This window comes from Lepidochelys kempii, chromosome 3, assembly GCF_965140265.1.
Source record: "Lepidochelys kempii isolate rLepKem1 chromosome 3, rLepKem1.hap2, whole genome shotgun sequence".
Taxonomy (NCBI): Eukaryota; Metazoa; Chordata; order Testudines; family Cheloniidae; genus Lepidochelys; species Lepidochelys kempii.
Window position 1 is genome coordinate 18,552,670 of NC_133258.1, and position 16,859 is coordinate 18,569,528.

At 44.0% G+C, this 16,859-nt stretch overlaps 1 protein-coding gene across 18 annotated transcripts in view; it reads right to left on the reverse strand.

Annotated features, from left to right (window-relative positions):
- Positions 1-16,859, reverse strand: part of KLHL29 (kelch like family member 29) — a 601,492-nt gene that overhangs the window by 454,181 nt on the left and 130,452 nt on the right. For 3 of the 18 annotated variants that reach the window (XM_073335855.1, XM_073335856.1, XM_073335853.1), the window contains one exon: positions 13,010-13,126. The exons of the other annotated variants lie outside the window; for them this stretch is intronic. The gene's annotated coding sequence lies outside the window, so the exon portion shown is untranslated. The remainder of the gene's footprint in view (positions 1-13,009; positions 13,127-16,859) is intronic. 18 annotated transcript variants of the gene reach the window in all.

A 16,859-nucleotide genomic window follows, 5' to 3' on the forward strand; every position in this document is an offset into this window, starting at 1 on the left:
CCAAAAGAATTAATCTAGCAGAAGAAATGTGGACTAATCTATCAAACAACAACGCAACCCAGGAAGTGGACAAGCAAAACCACAGTGAAATTATAGCAGTGCAGTACCTTATATTGGGTAGAGCAATTATTTTTAAATATTATAGGTCTGCAGATTCCCATCTGTTCTACTGGATTTTCCTTTGTCTTTCAAGAAGAGAATAGAAACAATTTTACCATATCATTACAATCTTTCCTTTCAACAACAATTGAATGTTTATTTTAGATTGTACGTAAAAGGCAAAGCTCAGCCATTTAGATAAAAAAAAGTCTAACAATTAATTTCCTCCTTTAAACAAAAAAATAACAATAATCTGCACTACTACAGGTTCAGGTGGCCAGTATCTTTATTCCCCACAACCTCACAAAGATTGTCTTAGAAAGGAAGTTCTACTCATGATGCTTAGGACATAAGTCCAAAAGTTAAAAAGAATTTCTTCCTTGACTAAGTTTGAAAGTGTATTTGTAAGTGATTCTTCTTAATAAAAGCAGGCAATTATGAGCTAAGAGCCCGATCCTGCAACACTTACCAGGAGGATCACAAAGTTAATGTGGTTGCATGTATGAAGAAGAGCTCCAGGATTGAGCCCTAAATGTGTGGTTGGGGCCATCTTGTTATAGTGTGGCACTCTTTTCAACCACAAGGGGTACTATCTGGTCATCAAGGAAACAAGTGTTACTGCAGAGAAATTTCCTCCTCCCCTTACAAAGATGTGCAGTGAAAAAGGCTGTAAGAATGGCTGATTGAAAGACATCTGGGGGAGAACTGTTTTGGGCAGGAAAAACTAAATTACCTGGGGTCACAGAGCTGGGCTGAGCAACAAGCTGGGTTGTTTTCTCTGTTCACATTAGTGTGTGTGCATATGTGTCCACATGAATGAGTGTACATACGCTTGTGTTAAGTTGTTTTGTTATAAATGCAGTGTTGCCAACTCTTGTGATTTTGTTGTATCTGTCATGATATTTGGTGTTTTTCTTAAAGCACCAGTTCTTAGGAAACTGTGGCTAGGAAAGCTCAGTTTTCATTAAAAAGAAAAAGTAAGATGCAAAACCTCATGCTTGCAGAGAAAAGACTGAAAAATATTACCCCTGTATACCCGAAAGGCAAATAAAAGAATCCAACTTTGAAAAATAACCTCATGATGTTTAATCCAACCTCATGATATTTTGGGATCTGACTCAAAATCTTTGAATGCTTAAGGCTGGCAATATTGTAAATATTATTCCTTAGGGGAAACCCAAACTGGAACAATATGTAACTTGATTATCATGTCTGTGATAAAACTCTGTCCCATTCCAATTTCTAAAACTAGCCTAAATAAATAAAAATAAAGAGTGTGGGTGGTAAGTTAGGATGGGAATCGCAATCTTTTTACACATATTTTCACCTAAAGCTACGATGACATGACAACATATTTATTAATTGATGACATGAAATTGGTTCCTTATTAAGAGTGACAAACTCTAACAATGATCCAGTATTTTTAAGATTCCAAACTTGTACTTTAAAACCAGCACTGTTAAAAATCAGCATCACACATATCAAGAGAAGAGTTAAAGTCTTTACAGGTCTACACAGGCCAACAATTTGATATACTCCTAACAAATGATTAATTATGTCATTTGAAATTAATCCCTCTTGCAGGGTTTGACAGCATTTGAGGTGGTGAAGAAAAGAGAGAGAACATGAAAAGTAAAAAGTGAGAGTGAGAAAGATAATCAGGGAAACAGGAGTAAAACAAATAGGGTTCAGTTCACTGCTTCTAATTCACAGGGAAAGTATTTATAGATGTAAGGGTCACTGTTAGCCTGGTTGGTAAACAGCAGCAGCTGGTTCAAATTCTGCCTCTAGGATTTCATTCATTTTTACTGCTGACAAATACACTCAGTGAATCAATGCCAGCATAACGTATTGTCTGCACAGGCATAAAAAAATAGAATAATTTGAAAAAATAACCTAGACACTATGCAGGGAAAGAAGATATTCAGCCTAATTTCAAACCAATTCAAGTCTCATGGGTTTGGAAATGCCGTAGGCTGCATGTGTGAGCTTATCCATGGTCACATTCCTCCTCATGCTCTGCTCAACAGCATTTAAATGTAAGTTATTCTCTATAGGATAACGCACATTTTACTTCCTAGAACAAAACACTGATGTTACCAAAAGTAACCTCCTAGGAATCTTCTTAGAACTCATACTAGTGACCTCATTGTCCTACTGCAACCAGAATTAGCAACATGCCATCCAACAATTAATTTTAAATCTCATTGCTTAACATTCATCAGCCACTTTGACCACTTCAATAAAGCCCAAATAACAGTGGAACTGTCATTTCTGGAACTCTTTTGCCAGTCTATTTTAGCTAAAAATCTGTAATATGTACTTGAACCACAATTATGAGAATGGCTAAGGACAGAGAACAGAGTTTACTGTCACTGCAGTGCACGTTGGAACAGGTGATGAGGGTGGCTTTATAAATATGGCATGCCTTATTCCAACCTTATAGTTTATGGGTTTCTAGAAAAGGTATGGAACTTAAAAGAATATATTTTTGAGTGTGCAGAAGAAGATGGGGGGTTCCTTGTAGCAATTTTTCCAAGGCTGTGAATAGCCTGTTTAGAATACAGCTAAAACAAGAAAAGGCTACTTAAACTAATCCAAGATGTCCCTACTGGGCGGAACTGTACTTTGCATATGTATATGCGCACCTTCATGAACAGAAACAGTATGCGCATGATTACTGCGTAGGCAACATTATTTCCAGTTTAGTGGAACATGATGCAACCGTTATGTATCATCTGAGACCACCACAAGGGATGTGCTTCCTGAAGCAGCCTCCTCGCATCAAGTCATACAACTCCTGGTACCTATATACTACGGTGATTGGTGTGCCATAAACAAAAGACAGAAAATTAACATATACTCTTGGAATGTGAAATGGTGCTTTCAAAGGAAAACTGATGGTTTCAATGTGTGCAACTAGACACCCGATATTGATATGCCCATGGTCTGAAGAGGGCTGACCAGTTGCAGAACGATTAAAGCAGTGGTCCCCAAACTTTTCAGCATCATACCCTCCCTTACCTCTGTCCGTACAGGGGATGCCGACAGAGGTAAGGGGGCCAATGCTGGGGCCGCAGCTGGAGGCGGGTCTGGGACTAGGGGCGGGGCTGGAACACAGCTGGGAGCGGAGCAGGGCTGGGTGGTGCTCCCTACCTACCCACTCCAGGGAGGCTGGGCAGGGCCACACCATGCCCCCCAAACATTCCTCCATGCCCCCCTGGGGGGCATGCCCCACAGTTTGGGGATCTCTGAATTAAAGGTTTTAAGGGATGCTTAAACCAACATACTACATGTTTGCAACACTACTGGTTCTGAGCGTCAAGAGCGTAACGTGTTTGGCAGAAAAAACAGAATAGCTAGAAAAACCTGGCACGCAAGAAAGGCATAAAAGTAACTATATGACAGGTGCTCCCGTAGATCTCACTTCCATGCTCCACGCAACACTTCATGGGTCTGATAGTAGCAACAATTTCCAGACTCAGGATTTTACAGACATCAGCTTTTGGAGAAATCTGGCACAGACGTCCCTGTGCATCATCAATCCAGCCACCAGCTGAGCAGTCCATTCATGTCCCAACCTCCCAAAGATTTTATATATATAAACACTGATTCTGGCTGCCCTCCAGCTCACAACCCACTCTGCCTTAATAATTAGAAATAAAACAATTCCAGAACAATTCACACTCAAATAGGGTAATCTGTTTTCAGGGTCTGCTCGTTTGTGCCACACAACACAATGTATCATCCAGTTTTTGTGGAGCTGCTGGCCAGCTGAGCTGCTGGAACTGACAGCAAGCTGGGTGAAGTCCCACTAGATGGTCCTGAGGTCTGTCACACAACATTATTTCCACCTTACTCTCCATGAAGCCTCCCCAGTGAGCAAACATTGGAGCCTAACACTACCCTGCACACGCATGCAGTCAGACCTCATGCAGAATCAGAGTCCGGGCACAGACACAAGCAGTAAACTTACAGGCTACACAGCTGAATTGCTACCATATGGCTACCGATCCAAATCGCAGGGTGGTCTGCCTCACTTAGTGACCCCAGCAGGAAACTGCATTAGAGCAGAGATTATTCCTTTGCTCTTACTCTATTAACCCATGCTGCCTCTCATATTACTAGCTATCCCTGAGCTGGCCTGAGGTCAGAGGTCACGCTGGCTGCTCAGCAGAGAACCTGGCTCAATTCCATGCAATGTACTGCAGGGAGCAAGTATAACCCACACACCTCCTGTGTGTGGTGTTGTCATAAATATAAAGGGAATGGTAAACCCCTTTGAAATCCCTCCTGGCCAGGGGAAAGCTCCTCTCACCTGTAAAGGGTTAAGAAGCTAAAGGTAACCTCGCTGGCACCTGACCAAAATGACCAATGAGGAGACAAGATACTTTCAAAAGCTGGGAGGAGGGAGAGAAACAAAGGGTCTGGGTCTGTCTGTAGTCCTCTTGGCCAGGGACAGAACAGGAATGGAGTCTTAGAACTTTTAGTAAGTAATCTAGCTAGGTATGTGTTACATTATGATTTCTTTAAATGGCTGAGAAAAGAATTGTGCTGAATAGAATAACTATTTCTGTCTGTGTATCTTTTTTGTAACTTAAGGTTTTGCCTAGAGGGGTTCTCTATGTTTTTGAATCTAATTACCCTGTAAGATATCTACCATCCTGATTTTACAGGGGGGATTTCTTTATTTCTATTTACTTCTATTTTTTATTAAAAGTCTTCTTGTAAAACACTGAATGCTTTTCCATTGTTCTCAGATCCAAGGGTTTGGGTCTGTGGTCACCTATGCAAATTGGTGAGGCTTTTTATCCAAATTTCCCAGGAAAGGGGGGGTGCAAGTGTTGGGAGGATTGTTCATTGTTCTTAAGATCCAAGGGTCTGGATCTGTAGTCACCTAAGCAAATTGGTGAGGCTTTTTACCAAACCTTGTCCAGGAAGTGGGGTGCAAGGTTTTGGGAAGTATTTTGGGGGGAAGGACGCGTCCAAACAGCTCTTCCCCAGTAACCAGTATTAGTTTGGTGGTGGTAGCGGCCAGTCCAAGGATAACGGGTGTAATATTTTGTACCTTGGGGAAGTTTTGACCTAAGCTGGTAAAGATAAGCTTAGGAGGTTTTTCATGCAGGTCCCCACATCTGTACCCTAGAGTTCAGAGTGGGGGAGGAACCTTGACATGGTGGCACAGTGGTGGGATTAACCTGAAATCATTTTGAGATCCAGTTGAGATTTTTTGAACTAGAAATACAGATTTTAAAAAGGAATTTTTAGGAAGTCCAGAAAGCAGCTTTGAAACTGAAAGCAGCTTGGTTTCTCTCTGCTTTGTGGCCAAGCAGAGACAAAAGGGGATTATCTTGTGAATTGCAGGTTTTCTTTGCCTGGAGGCAGGGTACTTAACTCCTGCAGGGAAATTCACAGTCTTCCAACCCAGAGGTTTTTTTTTCTTTTCTCCCTAAAAGTAAATAGGGGGTGTGTGCTCTACCCATTTGCCTGGAGACAAAAGTGGCAGGGTTTTTTTTAGGATTTTGATTTTTTTTTGTTTTACAAGGAGCACAGGTTTGAAAAGAATTTTTTTTTTCTTTGGGCTGGGTAAGCAGGTTTCCAAGTAGTTGGAGGTTTTTTGCTTTAATTTGGGCCCAGAGCAGAGACAAGGGAATTGTCTTTTTCTGTAGGCTGACAATCACTATCAGAGCATAGGTATTCTATTCCAGCACAGCAAAATTTTACAGCCAAGTTTTGTTTGTTTATTTCTAAACCTCGGGTGTAAAGTTAGTTAAAAACAGAGAGGTTAGAATGGCCAAATCCTCGGCTCGACTACAGCTGGAATTAGCCAAATTTCAGGCTGAGGAAAAACAAAGGGAACATGAAAGACAGATAGAACTCATGCAGCTGGAGAAGGAGGTACAGGAGGCTGCCCACAAGAGGGAAATGGAGGCAAGGAAGCGTGTGGAGGAGGAGAAGGAAAAAGAGAGGAAGCATGTGGAGGAGGAGAAGGAAAAAGAGAGGAAGCATGTGGAGGAGGAGAAGGAAAAAGAGAGGAAGCATGTGGAGGAGATGGAGAGGATAAAGGCCCAGCAGAATATACCAACAAACCCTAGCAATCCTTCTCCAGGTACCACTTCCCATCCCAGAAAGTTCCCCACCTACAAGGCTGGTGATGATACTGAGGCCTTCTTAGAAAACTTCGAAAGGGCCTGCCTTGGGTACAACATCTCTACTGACCAATACATGGTAGAGCTGAGGCCGCAGCTCAGTGGACCCTTAGCTGAGGTGGCAGCTGAAATGCCTAAAGAACACATGAACAAGTATGAACTGTTTAAATCCAAGGCGAGAGTCAGAATGGGGATAACACCCGAGCAGTCTCGTCGGAGGTTCAGAGCCCTAAGGTGGAAACCAGACATGTCATTTACCCGACATGCCTACCACATTGTGAAACATTGGGATGCCTGGATATCAGGAGCAAGTGTTGAATCTCCAGTAAATTTGCCTTCCTAATGCAAATGGAACAATTCTTAGAGGGTGTTCCTGAGGAAATAGAAAGATACATCCTAGATGGGAAACCCAAAACTGTAATTGAGGCAGGAGAGATTGGAGCCAGATGGGTGGAGGTGGCAGAGAAGAAGAAAACTGGTCGCAGTTGGAGCGGAGACCAGAAGGGACCACCACAGACCACACCCTATTACCGGGGGCCGCCCAAAGCCCCACCTACCTCCCAAAGAACCCTCCAGACCCCTTATCGTCCCACCACCCTGTTCTCCAGCAACCCACCTCGCCCCAGTGATCCGTCAGCTGGACGATGTTTTAAGTGTAACGAGCTGGGGCATGTAAAGGCCAACTGCCCCAAGAACCCCAACAGATTACAGTTCATTGCACCGGAATCACACCAGAGGTCCACAGGCCCAGATACCTCCCAGATACCCTTGGAGCGGAGGGAAACTGTGAGTGTGGGCGGGAAGAACGTCACCGCGTGGAGGGACACTGGAGCACAAGTGTCAGCTATCCATGCTTCCTCAGTGGACCCCAATTTAATCAACCCAGAGATCCAAGTGACGATTCAACCCTTCAAGTCCAACTCTTTCAAATTGCCTACAGCCAAGTTGCCTGTCCAGTACAAGGGCTGGTCAGGAATGTGGACTTTTGCAGTCTATGATGATTATCCCATCCCCATGCTGTTGGGGGAAGACTTGGCCAATCATGTGAAGCAGGCCAAGAGGGTGGGAATGGTCACCCGCAGCCAGGCTAAACAAGCCGTGAGGCCTAGCTCTGTTCCGGAAACTTCTATCAGGACCCAGTCAGAGGTGATGGACCTGGACCCCAGGCCAATGTCTGCAACAGCAGTAGTGGATCCAGTCCCAGAGACCCAGACGGAACCAGTCCCAGAACCGGAACCAGCCAAACAACCAACACCAGACCCCGTGCCAGCACTGAATCCAGTACTTGCAACCTCAACACCAGAGGGCCCCACTGAACCTGAACTGGCAGCAGCCGATAACCCTACACAAGAGGCTCAGCCGGAGCCTGAATCCCAACATAGTGCACCAGCGGAGAGCGGTTCACAGTCAACAGAAACAGCTCCATCCCCTATATCGCTTCCAGAGGGACCAAGCCTATGTCCCCAATCCAATGAGGAACTGATGTCTCCAGCATCAAGGGAACAGTTCCAGACCGAACAGGAAGCAGATGAAAGCCTCCAGAGAGCTTGGACGGCGGCACGGAGCAACCCACCGCCTCTCAGCTCTTCTAATCGATCCAGGTTTGTTGTAGAAAGAGGACTTTTATACAAGGAAACTCTTTCTGGGGGACACCAGGAAGACTGGCATCCTCAGAGACAGTTGGTAGTTCCAACTAAATACCGGGCCAAGCTCTTGAGCTTAGCCCACGATCACCCTAGTGGCCATGCTGGGGTGAACAGGACCAAAGACCGTTTGGGGGGGGTCATTCCACTGGGAGGGAATGGGCAAGGATGTTTCTACCTATGTCTAGTCTTGTGAGGTGTGCCAAAGAGTGGGAAAACCCCAAGACCAGGTCAAAGCCCCTCTACAACCACTCCCCATAATTGAAGTTCCATTTCAGCGAGTAGCTGTGGATATTCTGGGTCCTTTTCCGAAAAAGACACCCAGAGGAAAGCAGTACATACTGACTTTCATGGATTTTGCCACCCGATGGCCGGAAGCAGTAGCTCTAAGCAACACCAGGGCTAAAAGTGTGTGCCAGGCACTAGCAGACATTTTTGCCAGGGTAGGTTGGCCCTCCGACATCCTCACAGATGCAGGGACTAATTTCCTGGCAGGAACTATGAAAAACCTTTGGGAAGCTCATGGGGTAAATCACTTGGTTGCCACTCCTTACCATCATCAAACAAATGGCATGGTGGAGAAGTTTAATGGAACTTTGGGGGCCATGATACGTAAATTCGTAAATGAGCACTCCAATGATTGGGACCTAGTATTGCAGCAGTTGCTCTTTGCCTACAGAGCTGTACCACATCCCAGTTTAGGGTTTTCCCCATTTGAACTTGTATATGGCCGTGAGGTTAAGGGGCCATTGCAGTTGGTGAAGCAGCAATGGGAGGGATTTACACCTTCTCCAGGAACTAACATTCTGGACTTTGTAACCAACCTACAAAACACCCTCCGAACCTCTTTAGCCCTTGCTAGAGAAAACTTACAGGATGCTCAAAAAGAGCAAAAAGCTTGGTATGATAAACATGCCAGAAAGCGTTCCTTCAAAGTAGGAGACCAGGTCATGGTCTTAAAGGCGCTCCAGGCCCATAAAATGGAAGCATCGTGGGAAGGGCCATTCATGGTCCAGGAGCGCCTGGGAGCTGTTAATTATCTCATAGCATTCCCCACCTCCAACCGAAAGCCTAAGGTGTACCATATTAATTCTCTAAAGCCCTTTTATTCCAGAGAATTAAAGGTTTGTCAGTTTACAGCCCAGGGAGGAGACGACGCTGAGTGGCCTGAAGGTGTTTACTACGAAGGGAAATGTGCTGGTGGTGTGGAAGAGGTGAACCTCTCCATGACCCTTGGGCGTATGCAGCGACAGCAGATCCAGGAGCTGTGCACTAGCTACGCGCCAACGTTCTCAGCCACCCCAGGACTGACTGAACGGGCATACCACTCCATTGACACAGGTAATGCTCACCCAATTAGGGTCCAACCTTACCGGGTGTCTCCTCAAGCTAAAACTGCTATAGAACGGGAGATCCAGGATATGTTACAGATGGGTGTAATCCGCCCCTCTGAAAGTGCATGGGCATCTCCAGTGGTTCTAGTTCCCAAACTAGATGGGGAAATACGTTTTTGCGTGGACTACCGTAAGCTAAATGCTGTAACTCGCCCAGACAACTATCCCATGCCACGCACAGATGAACTATTAGAGAAACTGGGACGGGCCCAGTTCATCTCTACCTTGGACTTAACCAAGGGGTACTGGCAGGTACCGCTAGATGAATCTGCCAAGGAAAGGTCAGCCTTCATCACACATCTCGGGCTGTATGAATTTAATGTACTCCCTTTCGGGCTGCGAAATGCACCCGCCACTTTCCAAAGACTTGTAGATGGTCTCCTAGCGGGATTAGGAGAATATGCAGTCGCCTACCTTGACGATGTGGCCATATTTTCGGATTCCTGGGCAGACCACCTGGAACATCTACAAAAAGTCCTTGAGCGCATAAGGGAGGCAGGACTAACTGTTAAGGCTAAGAAGTGTCAAATAGGCCTAAACAGAGTGACTTACCTTGGACACCAGGTGGGTCAAGGAACTATCAGCCCCCTACAGGCCAAAGTGGATGCTATCCAAAAGTGGCCTGTCCCAAAGTCAAAGAAACAGGTTCAATCCTTCTTAGGCTTGGCCGGTTATTACAGACGATTTGTACCGCACTACAGCCAAATCGCTGCCCCACTGACAGACCTAACCAAAAAGAAACAGCCAAATGCTGTTCAGTGGACCGGAAAGTGTCAGAAGGCCTTTAACAAGCTTAAAGCGACACTCATGTCTGACCCTGTACTAAGGGCCCCAGACTTTGACAAACCGTTCCTAATAACCACAGATGCATCCGAGCGTGGTGTGGGAGCAGTTTTAATGCAGAAAGGACCTGATCAAGAATTCCACCCTGTAGTGTTTCTCAGCAAAAAACTGTCTGAGAGGGAAAGCAACTGGTCAGTCACTGAAAAAGAATGTTATGCCATTGTCTACGCTCTGGAAAAGCTACGCCCATATGTTTGGGGACGGCGTTTCCACCTGCAAACCGACCATGCTGCACTAAAGTGGCTTCACACCGTCAAAGAAACTAACAAAAAACTTCTTCGGTGGAGTTTAGCTCTCCAAGATTTTGATTTCGACATCCAACACATCTCAGGAGCTTCTAACAAAGGGGCTGATGCACTCTCCCGTGAAAGTTTCCCAGAATCAACTGGTTAAAATCGTCCTTGAGATGTGGAAAATATTGTTAGTCTTTATGTACTTGGTAGTATATTTAGAGATGCATGTGTCTTATTAATTCTGTTTTCCTAGAGCTCCAGGAAGAAATCCCAGCCAGTGTTTCACCCTAGCTGAGATTTGGGGGGCGTGTCATAAATATAAAGGGAAGGGTAAACCCCTTTGAAATCCCTCCTGGCCAGGGGAAAGCTCCTCTCACCTGTAAAGGATTAAGAAGCTAAAGGTAACCTCGCTGGCACCTGACCAAAATGACCAATGAGGAGACAAGATACTTTCAAAAGCTGGGAGGAGGGAGAGAAACAAAGGGTCTGTGTCTGTCTGTAGTCCTCTTGGCCAGGGACAGAACAGGAATGGAGTCTTAGAACTTTTAGTAAGTAATCTAGCTAGGTATGTGTTACATTATGATTTCTTTAAATGGCTGAGAAAAGAATTGTGCTGAATAGAATAACTATTTCTGTCTGTGTATCTTTTTTGTAACTTAAGGTTTTGCCTAGAGGGGTTCTCTATGTTTTTGAATCTAATTACCCTGTAAGATATCTACCATCCTGATTTTACAGGGGGGATTTCTTTATTTCTATTTACTTCTATTTTTTATTAAAAGTCTTCTTGTAAAACACTGAATGCTTTTTCATTGTTCTCAGATCCAAGGGTTTGGGTCTGTGGTCACCTATGCAAATTGGTGAGGCTTTTTATCCAACATTTCCCAGGAAAGGGGGGGTGCAAGTGTTGGGAGGATTGTTCATTGTTCTTAAGATCCAAGGGTCTGGATCTGTAGTCACCTAAGCAAATTGGTGAGGTTTTTTACCAAACCTTGTCCAGGAAGTGGGGTGCAAGGTTTTGGGAAGTATTTTGGGGGGAAGGACGCGTCCAAACAGCTCTTCCCCAGTAACCAGTATTAGTTTGGTGGTGGTAGCGGCCAGTCCAAGGATAACGGGTGTAATATTTTGTACCTTGGGGAAGTTTTGACCTAAGCTGGTAAAGATAAGCTTAGGAGGTTTTTCATGCAGGTCCCCACATCTGTCCGCTAGAGTTCAGAGTGGGGGAGGAACCTTGACAGGTGTTCTGTCCCATCTAGTGGCAGAGAGAGAGAGAGAGAGGAGTTTGCTCTACAGCCTTAGCTAACAGCCAGGTGGCTTTTAGCTCGTGCAGTAGAGGATCATGCACTAAGCTCCAGAGGTCCCAGGTTCAATCCCGATGACTGGGGTCTATCGGTGTTACACAAACACCAACCTGAGTTCTATCAGCAGTACCCTGGGCATCCCTGCTCTGTCCAGCTGTGAACTGATCTTGGGTCTTCCTAAAAATCAAGGGACCGATGGCCATAGTATTTCCAGACCTTGAAGGCCAGTCCTGGGTGACTGTGAGAGACTGACAACTGTTAGGAAAATGACATTGTGCATTAATGACTGTGCACTAATGACTGTGCATTAATTATGTTGGTTTACATTTTGAAGGTTATTTGCAAAGAAGAAAGGCCTAGACACATTTTTAATGTAAAGTTAAATATAAGCTTAAATTTTCCTTTATACTTATAAACAGCCACCTCCCCTGCCCTGCCCTGCAACTCCATTAAGAGAGGCCCATTGTCACAGGTCAGCACTGATAGCATGGCAGGCAAGCCAGCAGAGATCAAGAGTGCTAACAGAAAATGCAGCATGTCTGCATTTTTTTAAAGTGAACCTGCCAAGTTTTAATTACATACACCTGCTGGAGACATAGCATCGTTATCTAATGAATCAGACAACGGTTAAAATATCTTAGTGTGCGTGTCAGGGGTTAACTGCTTGTACTCTTTCCTCTGTCTCTTTCCCATGTGGTGCCCAGCCTCTCGGCACTTTGCCTCAACAATTTTATAGGGTGCAGGGTAGAGGAAAAGGACTGGTACCCTACTGCTGTCCCCTTCTTGTTATATCAGGAAGAACCAAAAGTTTGTGTGCAGAACTATCTCAAGACATGTTAACAATCCCAAATGCAGATGATTCACTACAAGAACTTCATGATCACTAGCACGGAAATGGTTCCACAAAGAACCCAAAATAGACCTATGGGTCAGAAAAGTGCATATGCAAGCAGAGTTATCACTGGCCTGGACGGTCAACAAAAATACCCCTATGGCAAAACTCCTTTTCTTCCTCCCATGCTTTTATTTAGGGAGGGAAGAGTGAACTCCCATCAGAACCCTTCATTTACCACATTTTTCAAATATGCCATCAGGTACATTACACATCAATTTACAGTATAATCCAACAGTCGTTAAGGCAACTGGTTACTAATCTAAAGCATATTTATGTTGTAAATATTTCTACAAGTTGGAGATTCTGCTGGATCCCCTCTGCCTGCCTTCTCCCCTGTGCACTCTAGAGAAACCGCTATCAAAGTCCCGAGTGATCGTTTCCTGGCTATGTCTGAAGGACTGGAATACATCCAGACAGACCTTCCTTGACCTTTTAACTACCTTTTATATACATACCTTTGATAATTTCCCCTTCCCGACATTCCATCATTCTTCTATCTTGGTTCTCCTCCTATCTCCCAGGCTGCTCTGTCAGTCTCTCCTCAAAGCAGAGGAGAAGAGGAAGAGGTCACCCTAAGACAGAATGTAGAGGAAAAAGAAGAGGAGGTGAAGAACACTGAGGGACTCCAATAGATGGAGATTGGAAGAACAGAAATTGCTGCCCAAGCAGATAGAGAATATGTGGCTGGAGAGACTGGAGGATAATGAAGAGAAGACAGAGCTGCAGAACCAAGAGCAGACAAGATGCCAAGGAGGAAGGAGAGATTAACAACCTAAAAGTAAAAGGAGATGGAATTCAGGCCTCCAGACCTAGTTTGGAGAAGTCCACTGGAACTTTGGTGAGAGCAGTGCACATGGGGTAGCAAGGGGAAATGGCAGACTGGGGCAGAACTAGCAGTGAATCTGCAGTGAAGAAGTTCATGTGGCTGTTGTTGACAACGTGCTAGACATGTTTATAAGTGAAGGGGACAAAAGGAGATTGTGTACAAAGAAAAAATGGTCAGCTTTTCCAAGGATACCAAGGTATATTTGTACACAGAGAAACAAAAGGTTCAGCGTGAGGAAGTAGAAAGGATAGCAGGACAAAGGAGAAGGAGCTAGGGCCAAGCAGCCAGATAGAGGAGTTGGAAGAAAAGAGGAGTTGGAAGATCTCAAGTTTGGTAACTGAGAAAAATGTAAGGAGAGGAAGTTGGAAGAGGAGCATGATAGTAGACGGGAGTAAATGGGACAGAAAAATATAATTTGAGATCCTGCCAATCTTCTCCTTTACAATGTTGGCAAGATCGTGGATATGAGAGAGATGATGTAGGGGGAAAAAGGGCTTGAGGAGGTAGCTGAAGGTGACAAACAGGTTATGGGGACTTCAGGCATTGAACTCAATGAGGGAGAAGCAGAGTTGCTTTGTGAGTGAGGGGGCAGTGATAAAAGAAGAAAACAGGCATGTAATGGAGGAAATCTACAGGGTCACATGATTCTTCTCGTGGCATTTGGTTGTACGGTAGTAGGAACAGAAAAAATAGGCAAGAGGGATTAGCCAAGGCCGGGTTTTGTGAGATGACAGTGCAGTGAGGCAATTGTGGAGTTCACAGAGGACAGGAATGGAACATGAGTAGCAGAGAACTCAGGGATGCTGATGCATTAGATTAGAAGTTACAGAGGAGGCAGGAAGAACGTTTAGGTGTTGGAGGGAATCACACAATACTGACAGAAATAGGACAGTGATCAGAAAGAGGGGAATTCTGTGATAAAAAAAGTAAGAGAAGGAGCAGTGCTGGTGGAATGAAGATGAATGAGTGGCCATTTTCATGAATGACAGCACTGATTCAGGATCAAAGGTCAGTTGAGGATGTGAGGGCCAGAATGTAGGAGGCTAAATGGTGAGAAGGAATGCTAGTGTGAAAAGTAATGTAATAGAGGATCAGTGGAAGAATCCGAGGCAAAGAAAGAGGAAGAGCGATACATCATAAATTAGAAAGGAAGCAGGAGGGAAGACATGCCAAACTGCTGCATGGAACAGAGAGGGAAGAGGAGTCGGACACAGTAGTGCTAAAAGGAGGAGGAATGAGCCTGCAGGAGAAGGTAGGAGCATCTGGCCAGAACAGCAGTAAGATTCTCCGAATTTTAGAAAGAGACAGACACTGGTACAAACCCCAGCCTATGCTAGAGAAATATTTCATCATTGTGAGAGAATTTCCTCTCACAATGGATATTGCTTCCCTCTACTCCCAAATACTACAGAACAGAAACACTCAAAACAGGATTTAAACATAGCCAATAAAAGGTGTTTGTGATAGACTGACCATATCCTGTAGCATCCTAAACAAACCTTATAGAATTAAGATTAACTTAATTCAATGAAGTTTAACCTTGCCTAATTAGAGTTAATACCTTTGGGGTAACATAGTATTAAAAAGGCAATTGTGTATATGTTATTGTGGCATTGTATGTGCCTTCTCTAGCAGGAGTGGGATGCTAATCTATTTCCACTGTTATCAGCCCTTTGAAGCCACCCTGTAGAAAGGTGCTCACATAATAGTTCAAACTGGATTCTCCAGAGACCAACTGACAAAGGAAGGATTTTTGAATAAATAACTTGGTTTTACCCTGGCTCAGGATCGTCTTCCTGATCCAGCAAATGGATAGGATACCTGATCTGGAGAGAGCTCCAATCCTTAGGAAGGATTGAAAGGCTTGGGCCTACTGAGGCCCCGTAAGACTGTGTGCTTGTTCTGAGATGAAGCTGCGGTGAACTCGTACCCACAAGGAATTCCTGTGTGTGAGAATTTGAAGGACTGCTCCTTCCAGAATCCATGTTAGGAGTGGGGTGGACCATGATAAGCTTATTAGCATGCATGTGGGTTCTTGAATTGTTTTAATCTGTTTTCTCTGTAGTGCTTTTTTACCTTAAGAAAGAGCTGTGTGGTACTTATTACTGTTGACAATCGCTCTGTTATCAATCTCTGAAAAGAAAGCAAGCAGGAGTTTTTTGAGCAGCTTGTCTCTGCTGGGAATAACACAACTGAAGGCAGGGAACTATGAAGCCTGGAAATAACCCAGTCAGAAGGGCCAGTCAAGGGTCCTAACCCAAAAAGGCAACAGCGGGGTGCTGGAAGCCTGACAGTGGGTGGTGCCCTTGCTAGACCACTGAGGGGAAATAGAAGGTGCAGTTGCCCTGAACAATGACTGTGTTAATATTTACAAAACTAAATGTCCTTAAATTGATGAAAAACTGTGCACTATACATGTGTTTATCCTATATTTGATAGCCTCTAATAACATTACCAAATTTTTAAAAGGACAGTGGTCATTAAAATGGCTCTTTCAAAATCAGTGTAGGGCACACATTTCCTGAGGGCTTTAATTAGATGACACTAGATTGCATTAAACTCACATTTTCCCAATACCCCATAAACTGCAGCTTGAGAAGCTTATGGAATTGACCAGGACCTAGATCCTGTCCTTGCTAACAGTGGTGTTTTACATGCAGTGGCTATAGCAGCAGTATGAAACTGAGCAATTGTGACTGCAATTCTATTCAGAAGAGAGCAAAATTTAAGTCCATTCTCTCCTTCAGCTTCCAGTACAACATAATGCTATAAATATGGGAAAGGAAAGAACCAGGACAGCAGATGAGAAATGGAGAGGCTGTATGGCACCAAATAGGTCAGACAGATGGAGCATTCCCAACACCAAAACTTAATGTTTTTTTGAACAAGAATATTTTCTGATATGTCATCAAAAAGTATGATCTATGGAAGAGAAGGTGGTTCCCCACTACCTCTCAGAGTTCTTCCTTTCCACTTAATTAGTAAATTTAAATATTTTTAAATGTAGTAAATTTAATTAGTAAATTTAAATATTTTTAAATTTAGTAAATTTAATTAGTAAATTTAAATATTTTAAATTCTGATACTCTGTATAACATGTTCAACAAAAACAAACGTTATACAAAAAGTGCATCCCAAGGTACCTACTAACCTTCTCTTGCGCAGAGGTTATTGCGGCTAAGGTTCGGAGCCGCAACCTCTGGCTCCTGCATTGTGTTTCCTTGTTACACTGCTCTGCTCTGGTAGAAGCTGCATATAATGGACTAAAATCCTAATCTGTGAAAGCACTCTGTGCCAGCGCTTCAGAGATCACGATTTTAGTCAATTTCACTTTGCTGCTTCTAGTGCACACAGCAGAGCGGCATATCAGGGAAGAACAAATTAAAAAAAAACCCACAATATGCAAAGAGAGAGACAGATACAAACAGAGGGTTGAGGGGAGGCAGGTAACATAATATGAAGGAAAAGGGTATAGAGCA